We start from the raw sequence: 15,892 nt of genomic DNA on the forward strand, positions 1-15,892 counted from the left end.
GTTTATTTGCCTTGGCAGCAGCTGCCTGGCACTGGTCACTAAAGTTGAGTCTGCCATCCATCCATACACCGAAGTGTTTTTCAGTGACAGTTTTACCCAGTGTTTTACCATTTAGTACGCATATTAAATTTCCCAGAGGAGCATTGCATGGCGAATAAGCCTCCTTACCTTGACGTGCCAGAGCTGGTGTCTCACTCTCCATAAGGAGAAACGCTACCCCTTAGACCTCAGTCCAGAGCCTCTCACCTAGCCAAATCAGAACTCATACTTTGCACTGACGAGGGCCAACAGCCCGAAACACCGTGTCTGCAAATTGAGATTCTGATTTGGCTTTTATCCTAAGTCATATTGCACGACTCGTTAAAGGGTTGATTGTGACTTGTAGGATTGCTGCTTCCAATAGGTGGCGCTATAGAGTACAAGTCCTCTTTTATTCTGAAGAGGCAATTTGCATATTAAATTTCCCAGAGGAGCATTGCATGGCGAATAAGCCTCCTTACTAGTGTTGAGCCACCCCCGTAGTGTTCGGGTTCGGTTCGGTTCGTCGAACACCGGGATGTTCGAGGAACTGTTTGTCGAACTGTTCGTTGAACACCTTAGAACACCGTCGAACACCGTTAAAACCAATGGCAGGCAAACAAAAACACATAGAAACACATAGAAAACACCTGCAAAGGTGTCCAAAAGCTGACAAACTGCTCAAAAGACACTCTCTTTAAAAAAGCCGGCCGGCAAATTCAGCAGCGGCATACACCGGTACCCGACAATTTAGACAAGAAGGAATAGAGCATCACACATAGATTAGATAGATAGAAACATGTCAGTCACACATATAAGAAGCACAGTGACAGTGTTGATTACTGCACTTGTCATTTAGTGTAAAGGATTTATTAAAAAAAATATTAGTGTTTTCATGCACCGTCTCTTTAAAAAAGCCGGCCGGCAATTCAGCATCTGTACCCGACAATTTAGAACAGAAAGAATAGAGCTTCACACATAGATTAGATAGATAGAAACATGTCAGTCACATATATAATAAGTACAGTGATAGTGTTGCTTACTGTACTTGTCATTTAGTGTAAAGGATTTATTTAAAAAAATAATAGTGTTTTCATGCACTGTCTCTTTAAAAAAGCCGGCCGGCAATTCAGCAGCGGTACCCGACAATTTATAACAGACAGAATAGAGCTTCACACATAGATTAGATAGATAGAAACATGTCAGTCACATATATATGAAGTACAGTGATAGTGTTGGTTACTGTACTTGTCATTTAGTATTAAAATAAAGGATTTATTATTAAAAAAATTGGCGTGGGGTTCCCCTTAATTTTAGGCTCTAGCGGAGGTTAAGCAGACGGCTGGGGCAGATGTTTGAAGCCTGGGAAGGGGGTAATACCCACGGAGCTTCCCAGGCTACTAATATCAGCCCCCAGCTGAATACATAGCCTTTACTAGCTATTAAAATGGGGGACCCCCCAAAAAAAATGACGTGGGGTCCCCCCTAATTTAATAGCTAGCAAAGGCTAGGCAGACAGCTGGGGGCTGATATTAATAGCCCAGGAAGGGAGCCATGAATATTGGCCCCCTCCCAGGCTAGAAACACCAGCCGTCAGCCGCCCCAGAAATGGCGCATTCATAGGATGCGCCAATTCTGGCACTTAGCCTCGCTCTTCCACGCTGCCCTGGTGCGGTGGCAGGGGGTAATAGGGTTGGGGTTGATGTCAGCTTATAATGCCAGCTGACATCAAGCCCAGGTTAGTAATGGAGAGGCGTCTATAAGACACCCCCATTACTAACCCCATAGTCAAAGTTAAAAAAAACACAAACACCCAGAATAAAGTCCTTTAATTGAAATAAAGACACAATTCTTTATTGTTCTAAATTAAACCATACTTACCATCACGCCCATTCCAGCTGAAGCCAACGATCTCCTGCAATAAAAGAAAAATAATAAAGCAACCTCATCCTTACCTTTCCATGGTTCCCACGACAGCTTCAGCTCTGCTACATCGAGATAACAGGCTGGACCGCAGCAGAACGCTGCCATCCAGCCTGTCATCCCGCAGACACTGAGAAGCGCAGGCTTGCTTGCGCTGCTCAGCGTCTCTCTGTGACGACATCCAGATGAGCCGAGTTCATGTCCAATGAACTCGGCTCACCTCATGCACGTCACTGACAGCGTGGGAAAATTCTCACGCTGAAGCGCTGATTGCAGGAGAATTTTCCCACGCTGTCAGTGACGTGCAGGAGGTGAGCTGAGTTCATTGGACATGAGCTCACCTCATGCACATCACTGACAGCGTGGGAGAATTCTCCTGCACTCAGCACTTCAGCGTGAGAATTTTCCCACGCTGTCAGTGACGTGCATGAGGTGAGCCGAGTTCATTGGACATGACCTCGGCTCATCTGGATGCCGTCACAGCGAGACAGTGAGGAGCGCAAGCATGCCTGCGCTTCTCAGTGTCTGCGGGATGACAGACTGGATGGCAGCGTTCTGCTGCGGTCCAGCCAGTCATCTCGATGTAGCAGAGCTGAAGCTGTCGTGGGAACCATGGAAAGGTAAGGATGAGGTTGGTTTATTATTTTTCTTTTATTGCAGGAGATCGTTGGCTTCAGCTGGAATGGGTGTGATGGTAAGTATGGTTTAATTTAGAACAATAAAGAATTGTGTCTTTATTTCAATTAAAGGACTTTATTCTGGGTGTTGTGTTTTTTTTAAATACTTTACTAGAAATTCATGGCGGTCATGTCTAATACTGGCGTGACCCCATGAATTTTGGGCTTGGGGCCAGCTGATAATACCAAGCTGGCCCTAACCCCTTTATTACCCAGTGAGCCACCGCACCAGGGCCCTGGATGAGTTGGGTACAGCGCCAGAAGATGGCGCTTCTATGAACGCGCCATTTTCCGGGGTGGCTGCGGACTGCAATTTGTAGCGGGGGGGGGCCCAGAAAGCTTGGGCCTCCCTGCGGTGCAGATTCCAGCCCCCAGCTGCCTAGTTGTACCTGGCTGGACACAAAAATAGGGCGAAGCCCCACGTACTTTTTTTTTAATTATTTCATGAAATTCATGAAATAATTAAGAAAAAAAGGCCTTCCCTATATTGTTGTGTCCGGCCAGGTACAAATAGGCAGCTGGTGGTTGGGGGCAGCCCGTTCCTGCCTGCTGTACCTGGCTGGACACAAATATAGTGCGAAGCCCCACTTCAATTTTTTTTAATTATTTCATGAAATTCATGAAATAATTAAGAAAAAAAGGGCTTCCCTATATTGTTGTGTCCGGCCAGGTACAAATAGGCAGCTGGTGGATGGGGGCAGCCCGTTCCTGCCTGCTGTACCTGGCTGGACACAAATATAGTGCGAAGCCCCACTTCAATTTTTTTAAATTATTTCAGGAAATTCATGAAATAATTAAAAAAAAATTGACGTGGGGCTTCGCACTATATTTGTGTCCAGCCAGGTACAGCAGGCAGGAACGGGCTGCCCCCAACCACCAGCTGCCTATTTGTACCTGGCCGGACACAACAATATAGGGAAGCCCTTTTTTTCTTAATTATTTCATGAAATAATTTAAATAAAATTGACGTGGGGCTTCGCCCTGTTTTTGTGTCCAGCCAGGTACAACTAGGCAGCTGGGGGCTGGAATCCGCAGCGCAGGGAGGCCCAAGCTTTCTGGGCCACCCCCGCTGCAAATTGCAGTCCGCAGCCACCCCGGAAAATGGCGCGTTCATAGAAGCGCCATCTTCTGGCGCTGTACCCAACTCATCCAGGGCCATGATGCGGTGGCTCACTGGGTAATAAAGGGGTTAGGGCCAGCTTGGCATTATCAGCTGGCCCTAAGCCCGAAATTCATGGGGTCACGCCAATATTAGACATGACCACCATGAATTTCTAGTAAAGTATTTAAAAAAAACACAACACCCAGAAAAAAGTCCTTTAATTGAAATAAACACACAATTCTTTATTGTTCTAAATTAAACCATACTTACCATCACGCCCATTCCAGCTGAAGCCAACGATCTCTGAAATAAAAGAAAAATAATAAAGCAACATCATCCTTACCTTTCCATGGTTCCCATGACAGCTTCAGCTTTGCTACATCGAGATGACAGGCTGGACCGCAGCAGAACGCTGCCATCCAGCCTGTCATCCCGCAGACACTGAGAAGGGCAGGCTTGCTTGCGCTCCACAGTGTCTCTCTGTGAGGGCATCCAGATGAGCCGAGTTAATGTCCAATGAACTCGGCTCACCTCATGCACGTCACTGACAGCGTGGGAGAATTCTCACACTGAAGCGCTGAGTGCAGGAGAATTCTCCCACGCTGTCAGTGACGTGCAGGAGGTGAGCTGAGTTCATTGGACATGAGCTCACCTTATGCACGTCACTGACAGCGTGGGAAAATTCTCCTGCACTCAGCGCTTCAGCGTGGGAGAATTCTCACGCTGAAGCGCTGAGTGCAGGAGATTTCTCCCACGCTGTCAGTGACGTGCAGGAGGTGAGCTGAGTTCATTGGACATGAGCTCACCTTATGCACGTCACTGACAGCGTGGGAGAATTCTCCTGCACTCACCGCTTCAGCGTGAGAATTTTCCCACGCTGTCAGTGACGTGCATGAGGTGAGCCGAGTTCATTGGACATGAACTCGGCTCATCTGGATGTCGTCACAGAGAGACGCTGAGCAGCGCAAGCAAGCCTGCGCTTCTCAGTGTCTGCGGGATGACAGGCTGGATGGCAGCGTTCTGCTGCGGTCCAGCCTGTCATCTCGATGTAGCAGAGCTGAAGCTGTCGTGGGAACCATGGAAAGGTAAGGATGAGGTTGCTTTATTATTTTTCTTTTATTGCAGGAGATCGTTGGCTTCAGCTGGAATGGGCGTGACGGTAAGTATGGTTTAATTTAGAACAATAAAGGATTGTGTCTTTATTTCAATTAAAGGACTTTATTCTGAGTGTATGTGTTTTTTTTAACTTTGACTATGGGGTTAGTAATGGGGGTGTCTTATAGACGCCTCTCCATTACTAACCTGGGCTTGATGTCAGCTGGCATTATAAGCTGACATCAACCCCAACCCTATTACCCCCTGCCACCGCACCAGGGCAGCGTGGAAGAGCGAGGCTAAGTGCCAGAATTGGCGCATCCTATGAATGCGCCATTTCTGGGGCGGCTGACGGCTGGTGTTTCTAGCCTGGGAGGGGGCCAATATTCATGGCTCCCTTCCTGGGCTATTAATATCAGCCCCCAGCTGTCTGCCTAGCCTTTGCTAGCTATTAAATTAGGGGGGACCCCACGTCATTTTTTTTGGGGGGTCCCCCATTTTAATAGCTAGTAAAGGCTATGTATTCAGCTGGGGGCTGATATTAGTAGCCTGGGAAGCTCCGTGGGTATTACCCCCTTCCCAGGCTTCAAACATCTGCCCCAGCCGTCTGCTTAACCTCCGCTAGAGCCTAAAATTAAGGGGAACCCCACGCCAATTTTTTTAATAATAAATCCTTTATTTTAATACTAAATGACAAGTACAGTAACCAACACTATCACTGTACTTCATATATATGTGACTGACATGTTTCTATCTATCTAATCTATGTGTGAAGCTCTATTCTGTCTGTTATAAATTGTCGGGTACCGCTGCTGAATTGCCGGCCGGCTTTTTTAAAGAGACGGTGCATGAAAACACTAATATTTTTTTTTATAAATCCTTTACGCTAAATGACAAGTACAGTAAGCAACAATGTCACTGTACTTCATATATATGTGGCTGACATGTTTCTATCTATCTAATCTATGTGTGAAGCTCTATTCTGTCTGTTATAAATTGTCGGGTACCGCTGCTGAATTGCCGGCCGGCTTTTTTAAAGAGACGGTGCATGAAAACACTATTATTTTTTTTGATAAATCCTTTACGCTAAATGACAAGTACAGTAAGCAGCACTTTCACTGTACTTCGTATATATGTGGCTGACATGTTTCTATCTATCTAATCTATGTGTGAAGCTCTATTCTTTCGGTTCTAAATTGTCGGGTACCGGTGTATGCCGCTGCTGAATTGCCGGCTTTTCATGTTTCACTGTTGGCACTGTTCCCATCGATTTGGGCAATCACTGTAATGCCACAACCACCATGGATGTGGCATTACAGTGAGTGGCAGACAATCCCTGCATGATTGGTGCTCTAAATAGCGCCAGACATGCAGGACACGCTTTTGGTGCACGAACAGTTATCGAACATAACCTCGAACAGCCGAATTTTTTGCAAATCGTTCGGGTTCGTCGAACAACTCGAACACCGCCCAAAACAGCTCGAATTTGAGATTGGCGAACAGTTCTAGTCGAACACCGCTCATCTCTACTCCTTACCTTGACGTGCCAGAGCTGGTGTGTCACTCTCCATAAGGAGGAACGCTACCCCTTAGACCATTTAGTACATAATTATACATTTTATTTCCTCAGTTCCAGTGCATGACCTTACAATTTTCTACATTAAACTTCAATTTGCTGTTACTTATATAAGTCTCTTCTTATTTACATATTAGTAAAATGTAATATTAGACCCTACACTAATAAATATAGGCAGGCTTCAGTTAGACATGCATCAGTGTAATTTGATTTAGTACACAACATCATTAAATTATACATGTAATTGGTATTCTTATAAAATTTATGTAAGTTGCTTAATGCACATTAAGAATTTATTGCATAAAAGCGTACAATATACACATTTTATTGGATTCTTTCATCATACAGTGTTCATCATCCTTGTTCTGTATATAGGATGACACTTATGTTAGTGTAGCTGGATTAGAGATTTAGTCGTACCTCTGTATCAAATGTATATATGTATTAACATAAATTACTGCATACATCATGAAGGAGTCATAGAAATTTTGTGGTATTCATAAGGGTATTGAGGTAGAAGTCGCATTCGGGCTCTGGCGCCTAAGGAGACCCCAAAGCTCAATGAGAAGAAACTAATAAATGGAAGTTACAGATTTTGCAATGGTGACTCAGTTACACTTCTGAATACAGTGTAGAGCCATGATCTTGTCAGGGGTACACAAACACACACTGTATATCACACAATCATACACAATACTGATCGATATGTGTGATTGATAATTAGGTTATGTGGCAACTTGGCTATTGTTATTAAACTATTAATTCAGTCAAGTCATTGCACAATAAACCCCCTACATCAGGGGTGGGAAATTAATTTTCCCAAGGGGCCACATGAGAGACCGTGACTGTTGTGGAGGGTCGAACTTAATTCTGCTCATTATTATTGTTTTATATTCATTTTCATCACTTCAGATTGATCAGATATAACTATATTGACTAGCTGCTACTGCTAATATATGTTACAATATGGCTTATTATAAAATGTATTCTTACCTGTTGCAGCTACTCAAAACCATAATAGTTCTTGCTTTTTATAAAATGTATAAAAATCAGTAAATTATGCTGCTCCTGTACCTTGATCAACAGCTCCCAAAACAATATGATGCCTCCACAGTCCCCACGCACATTTTGATGTCCCCACACAGCCCCTCAAACAGTATGATGTCCCCGCACACAGTGTAAAAAAAAAAAAGAGCTTGTCTCGCAGTATGATGTCCGCACACAGCCCCATTACATAGTATAATGTCCTTACAGAGCCCTCCTACAAAGTATGTCCCCATAAGGAACCCCTTACACAGTACAATGTTTTCACAAAGCCTCCTACATAGTATGATGTCTCCACACAGCCCATTTGCACAGTATTATGTTCCCACACAGCCCCTTTGCACAGTATTATTTCCCACATAGCCCCTCTGCACAGTATTATGTTCCCACACAGCCTCTCTGCACAGTATTATGTTCCCACACAGCCTCTCTGCACAGTATTATGTTCCCACACAGCCCCTCTGCACAGTATTATGTTCCCACACAGTCCCTTTGCACAGTATTATGTTCCCACACAGCCCCTCTGCACAGTATTATGTTCCCACACAGTCCCTCTGCACAGTATTATGTTCCCACACAGCCCCTTTGCACAGTATTATGTTCCCACACAGCCCCTTTGCACAGTATTATGTTCCCACACAGCCCCTCTGCACAGTATTATGTTCCCACACAGCCCCTTTGCACAGTATTATGTTCCCACACAGCCCCTTTGCACAGTATTATGTTCCCACACAGCCCCTCTGCACAGTATTATGTTCCCACACAGCCCCTTTGCACAGTATTATGTTCCCACACAGCCCCTTTGCACAGTATTATGTTCCCACACAGTCCCTCTGCACAGTATTATGTTCCCACACAGCCCCTCTGCACAGTATTATGTTCCCACACAGCCCCTTTGCACAGTATTATGTTCCCACACAGCCCCTTTGCACAGTATTATGTTCCCACACAGCCCCTCTGCACAGTATTATGTTCCCACACAGCCCCTCTGCACAGTATTATGTTCCCACAATGTACTGACAATTAAAAAAACTTAAAATAAAACTACTCACTTAAACCCGTTTCCCAGTTGCTGAGCAGTGTCCTGAGGCACAGCTGGCGTGATGCAGTGACGTCATTAAGTCTGCTGCGTTCTCAGATGCAGATGCTTAATGATGGAAGACGGGGCAGACGGTTTCCTGTTCCATTGTTGTTTGCACAGGTATCTGCATCGCGAGGATGCAAACCTACACATGCTAGGAGCTTTCAATTTCTGGTGCAAGTGCAGCCAAGGTTATTTAGAGGGTGCGTTGCACATCCTAATAAATTCAGTGCATCTTTCTCTATAGCAAAAGAGTATAGAACTGACATATGAGATGCCAATCTTTGAACATCTTCATGTATTTATGTGACATTACAAAAGTGGGAAGGTACTGGTTATCTTCTTTGAGAAGACCATACTCCACTTTAAAAAACAATTTTAACAGATTGTCTCAAAAAGGGTTTAACTGTATATGTTACATGTAACATGTAATGGGCTTGTAACTCATATTAGACAACTGAAAAATAAAGTTGATACTCAAGAAGCAGTCACTGGTCTATACCGTGATATTTTTATGTATCTTTGTGCAGCAGAACAGAATTTAACTGTAAGGTCAAGAAGACAATACAAAGATTTGAGAACAGTGCAATTGCACAGCTAAGAAAATCTGTAGAGTAACATGAAATGAACTGACAATATTAGATAGGGACATTCAGAACTGCTTGACCTTAGAAAGGCAAGTAACTTTGTAAAACTTGTTTTAAAATTGAATTGTTAGCAAAAAAAAGTCTGACCTTCTTATCAAGTGATCACCTTTACTTCTGCAAAAATAAAATGAATTCTCGCATAGCAGCCATAACTTTATGCACAGTGCATGCAGTGTTGGCTTCTTTAAGAAGAATGTATAAGCAGTATAAACTGCACAAATGTATAGTTCTTACACACTTACAGTATTGAGTTAATTTGCAAATATCAATAATGTAGAAATTTTCTTCAGCACATTCAGATTTATGATAAAATTCAATACTTTGTGACTTCATTAAAAATAGTGTCTTCACATGTCTGTCAAACTAACTGTCACGTTTCTGATATACAGCGCATCCTTGGCTATGAAGGATTTTTAGAGTATAGATTGTAAGTAGACATGGCATATATTTCAGATTGATTGGGATCCTATTCCAATGGAGAAGTGGCTGCTCCTACGTCCTCACTCTACATTAAAGGGGTTGTCTTTTTTCAGATGAAAATGGGGGACAAGTAAGTTATGGCTTAGGGAAATAAAATAAGCATTACTTGTCTGCAGCGCCACCTCCCAGCTGCTCCGCGCATGTGTTGGTTTGCAAGGATGCAGTGGTGACATCCCATCTAAAACACATTTTATCTTTCTTAGCATATTAACTTTGTACTTTAGGTCATTTTGATGCCAAATTTCTACAGTTTAATTAGTTTTATTTCTTTTGTACAATAAATACACTGTTTAAAGTAAACTATTTTACTTTTGTGTCTCCATATTGTGAAAGTCATTAAGTTTTACATTTTTCTGTCACTGGGACTGTACGAGGACTTATTTTTTGAGTGACAAGATGTAGATACTTCATGTTACACCCACACATACACACTGCGTATTACACACACACGGCATGTTACACCCACACACTGCATGTTATACCCACACATACACACTGAGTGTTACACCCACACACTGCATGTTACACCCACACATACACACTGCGTATTACACACACACGGCATGTTACACCCACACACTGCATGTTACACCCACACATACACACTGCGTATTACACACACACTGCATGTTACACCCACACATATACACTGCGTATTACACACACACTGCATGTTACACCCACACATACACACTGCGTATTACACACACACTGCATGTTATACCCACACATACACACTGAGTGTTACACCCACACACTGCATGTTACACCCACACATATACACTGCGTATTACACACACACGGCATGTTACACCCACACATATACACTGCGTATTACACACACACTGCATGTTACACCCACACATATACACTGCGTATTACACACACACTGCATGTTATACCCACACATACACACTGCGTATTACACACACACTGCATGTTACACCGACACATACACACTGCGTATTACACACACACTGCATGTTATACCCACACATACACACTGAGTGTTACACCCACACACTGTGTTACACCCACACATACACACTGCGTATTACACACACACTGCATGTTACACCCACACATATACACTGCGTATTACACACACACTGCATGTTACACCCACACATACACACTGCGTATTACACACACACTGCATGTTACACCGACACATACACACTGCGTATTACACACACACTGCATGTTATACCCACACATACACACTGAGTGTTACACCCACACACTGTGTTACACCCACACATACACACTGCGTATTACACACACACTGCATGTTATACCCACACATACACACTGAGTGTTACACCCACACACTGCATGTTACACCCACACATATACACTGCGTATTACACACACACGGCATGTTACACCCACACATACACACTGAGTGTTACACCCACACACTGCATGTTACACCCACACATATACACTGCGTATTACACACACACGGCATGTTACACCCACACATATACACTGCGTATTACACACACACTGCATGTTACACCCACACATATACACTGCGTATTACACACACACTGCATGTTATACCCACACATACACACTGCGTATTACACACACACTGCATGTTACACCCACACATATACACTGCGTATTACACACACACGGCATGTTACACCCACACATACACACTGCGTATTACACACACACTGCATGCTACACCCACACATACACACTGCGTATTACACACACACTGCATGTTATACCCACACATACACACTGAGTGTTACACCCACACACTGTGTGTTACACCCACACATACACACTGCATATTACACACACACTGCATGTTACATCCACACATATACACTGTGTATTACACACACACGGCATGTTACACCCACACACTGTGTGTTACACCCACACATACACACTGCGTATTACACACACACTGCATGTTACACCCACACACTGTGTGTTACACCCACACATACACACTGCGTATTACACACACACTGCATGTTACACCCACACATACACACTGAGTGTTACACCCACACACTGCATGTTACACCCACACATATACACTGCGTATTACGCACACACGGCATGTTACACCCACACATATACACTGCGTATTACACACAAACTGCATGTTACACCCACACATATACACTGTGTATTACACACACACTGCATGTTATACCCACACATACACACTGCGTATTACACACACACTGCATGTTACACCCACACATATACACTGCGTATTACACACACACGGCATGTTACACCCACACATACACACTGCGTATTACACACACACTGCATGCTACACCCACACATACACACTGCGTATTACACACACACTGCATGTTATACCCACACATACACACTGAGTGTTACACCCACACACTGTGTGTTACACCCACACATACACACTGCATATTACACACACACTGCATGTTACACCCACACATATACACTGTGTATTACACACACACGGCATGTTACACCCACACACTGTGTGTTACACCCACACATACACACTGCGTATTACACACACACTGCATGTTACACCCACACACTGTGTGTTACACCCACACATACACACTGCGTATTACACACACACTGCATGTTACACCCACACATATACACTGCGTATTACACACACACTGCATGTTACACCCACACATATACACTGCGTATTACACACACACTGCATGTTATACCCACACATACACACTGCGTATTACACACACACTGCATGTTACACCCACACATATACACTGCGTATTACACACACACGGCATGTTACACCCACACATATACACTGCGTATTACACACACACTGCATGTTACACCCACACATACACACTGCGTATTACACACACACTGCATGTTATACCCACACATACACACTGAGTGTTACACCCACACACTGTGTGTTACACCCACACATACACACTGCGTATTACACACACACTGCATGTTACACCCACACACTGTGTGTTACACCCACACATACACACTGCGTATTACACACACACTGCATGTTACACCCACACATACACACTGCGTATTACACACACACTGCATGTTATACCCACACATACACACTGCGTATTACACACACACTGCATGTTACACCCACACATACACACTGCGTATTACACACACACTGCATGTTACACCCACACACTGTGTGTTACACCCACACATACACACTGCGTATTACACACACACTGCATGTTACACCCACACATATACACTGCGTATTACACACACACGGCATGTTACACCCACACATATACACTGCGTATTACACACACACTGCATGTTACACCCACACATACACACTGCGTATTACACCCACACACTGTGTGTTACACCCACACATACACACTGCATGTTACACCCACACATACACACTGCGTATTACACACACACTGCATGTTACACCCACACATACACACTGCATGTTACACCCACACATACACACTGCGTATTACACACACACTGCATGTTACACCCACACATACACACTGCGTATTACATACACACTGCATGTTATACCCACACATACACACTGAGTGTTACACACACACACTGTGTGTTACATACACACTGCGTATTACACACACACTGCATGTTACACCCACACATATACACTGCGTATTACACACACACTGCATGTTACACCCACACATATACACTGCGTATTACACACACACTGCATGTTACACCCACACATACACACTGTGTATTACACCCACACACTGTGTGTTACACCCACACATACACACTGCATGTTACACCCACACATACACACTGCGTATTACACACACACTGCATGTTACACCCACACATACACACTGCATGTTACACCCACACTGCATGTTACACCCACACATACACACTGAGTGTTACACCCACACACTGTGTGTTACAAGCACACATTGCATGTTACAGACACTGCATGTTACTCACACACACACACTAGATTTCATATATAAAAACGACATGTTACACACATTACATGTTATATACACATTGCATGTTAGATAAGACAGAAACAAAATGAACACATACCCTGATATAAGTAAGTAAAAATCAATAGTGCATATAAATAACATAGGGTACTTAGTAAATACTGTTTTTGATCAAAAAGCGTAAAAGCCATCCCACCTGCATCAAGGTGTACCCAGTCGAGACGGTCCTAACCTCTAGTATTAAAACCTTACCATGTGTCACATTCACCAGTTGAAGTCACACTCTCTGTGACCGTGATCATAACACCCCTGTTTGTAAGGGATAACTATATATGAAAAAGTGTAGTTGACTAAATTATTCAGTGCAACTGAATATGTCTATGCTGTAGGAGAAATTAGGTGTTGCATCAAAGCCACACATGTAAGGAATGGTTAACCTGTGCCCACCCTTCCCCGCTCCAAAAGATCTAATTAACCTTCACAGTGGTACTACCAAATAAAGTGGGTCTGAAACAAGAACTGCAATTTATTATATCCATTTGCTCTAAGTGGTGCATGTAAGCACGGGTGGTAAGATTGGGCTACCTCCACGCTATGGGAATATGTGGTCTGAAAATGACAGACAGGAGGAAAATGGAAAATTCTACTGTGCAAATCTCTTTGTATTATTGGAATTCAATTGTGTTTGTTTTTCTCCGTTATAAACTTTGAATAAATCACTGTGTTTGTGTGATTCCAATTATCAGACACTATCTGTAACCAACGCAGCCTGTAAGATCCAATCCATCTGGAGACAGAAGGAAATTTTGCTCATTGGAGATTTTACAATGTTCAGTCTGGGTCTGTGTTTTGACTCCTGAGAAAACAGCGCTACATTGGCACAAAGAGCATCAATCAACCAGCTGTAGCGGTATCACGAGCTGCAAGCCTGTTTATTTAACAAAGAAATGCTGTGTACATTGCTTTTTTATTAAACTCCTAAGAGAGTCATACATGTGACATAAATATCTTACATTGAGCATATGGATGGATTTTGAGCAGCATGTTTCCTTTTTATTGTTTGCCATAGTGGATGAGATAAAAAACGTTCTATAGTAAGGAGAAGAAGAACTATGTTTCAAACAAATTGTGACTATGCACATCAATCTTTGATTTACCAATTCATTTTTTCAGTTTCATTGCATCAGCTGCACTACTGAAGTAGAAATGCTAAGACGGTAAATTACATATATCACAAAAAATATATTTTAAAACCTGATCTATATAGGAAACTCTGTTTGGTATTTTGGCAGGTTTAAATCAGTCCCTTCTGACTTATATAGGGTTGTCCCTTTAGGACAATTCCATTTAGTTAAAAAGTTCAATAAAAATAAGCCAATCACTATGTGATCAGCAGCTATGTTCACTAGCAATCAGCTGTGATGTACTATCAAAATGTTTAATTCCTTTATAGCACCACCACAGGCCAAGTGCAGCATTACATGAAATCAATGTTCTGATCATGTAATGCAGGGTTCCCCAACTCCAGTCCTCAATGCCCACCGACAGGTCATGTTTTCAGTACTTCCTTAGTATTGCCCAGGTGATGGAATTATTGCCTGTGCAGGTGATGCAATTATCACATGGGCAATACTAAGGAAATCCTGAAAACATGACCTGTTGGTGGGCCTTCAGGACTAGAGTTGGGGAACACTGATGTAATGCATGGATATGCTAGATCCTCTAGAGATTATTGTTTGAACAGAGGACTTCACTCTACCCTACCAACTCAGAATGATCTCATCAGTAAATGGGTATTCCCACCCAATCACTGTAGCATATACAGTAAACTAAAATTAGGAGAGCAAGCCAATATGTAACACCAAACTTAAAGCACCACTCCAGTTTTTTATATTGCAGCATTGGAGTGGCGCGTGTAATCTAAGTTCCCTGCCCCCAGTCTTACACTTACCCGCCATCGTCTTCACCTGATATCCGCGTCGCTCCGGTTGGTCTTCAGCAGGTTGTGACCTACCGGAACGCTCCAGTCTTTGCTGGGAGAGCCGGAGGTCACTTTTCAATGTAAGTCTATGAGAGCCTCGTTTTGGCATTCAAAGACTTCCATTGATAGCTTTTAACTGTTACTTCTGGTCAGTCAGAAGTTGCGGTCACAAGATGCCGATGCCAATAAAGGTGAAGACAGTGGTGGGCAAGTATAAGATTACATGCAGGGACCTTAGATTAGAAGCACCACTCCAGCGCTGAAAAAAAAAATATTGGAGTGGCGCTTTAAAATTTACAA

Source organism: Phyllobates terribilis, unplaced genomic scaffold (genome assembly GCF_046119375.1).
Source record: "Phyllobates terribilis strain yellow unplaced genomic scaffold, ASM4611937v1 Scaffold_4__5_contigs__length_816908805, whole genome shotgun sequence".
Lineage (NCBI taxonomy): Eukaryota > Metazoa > Chordata > Amphibia > Anura > Dendrobatidae > Phyllobates > Phyllobates terribilis.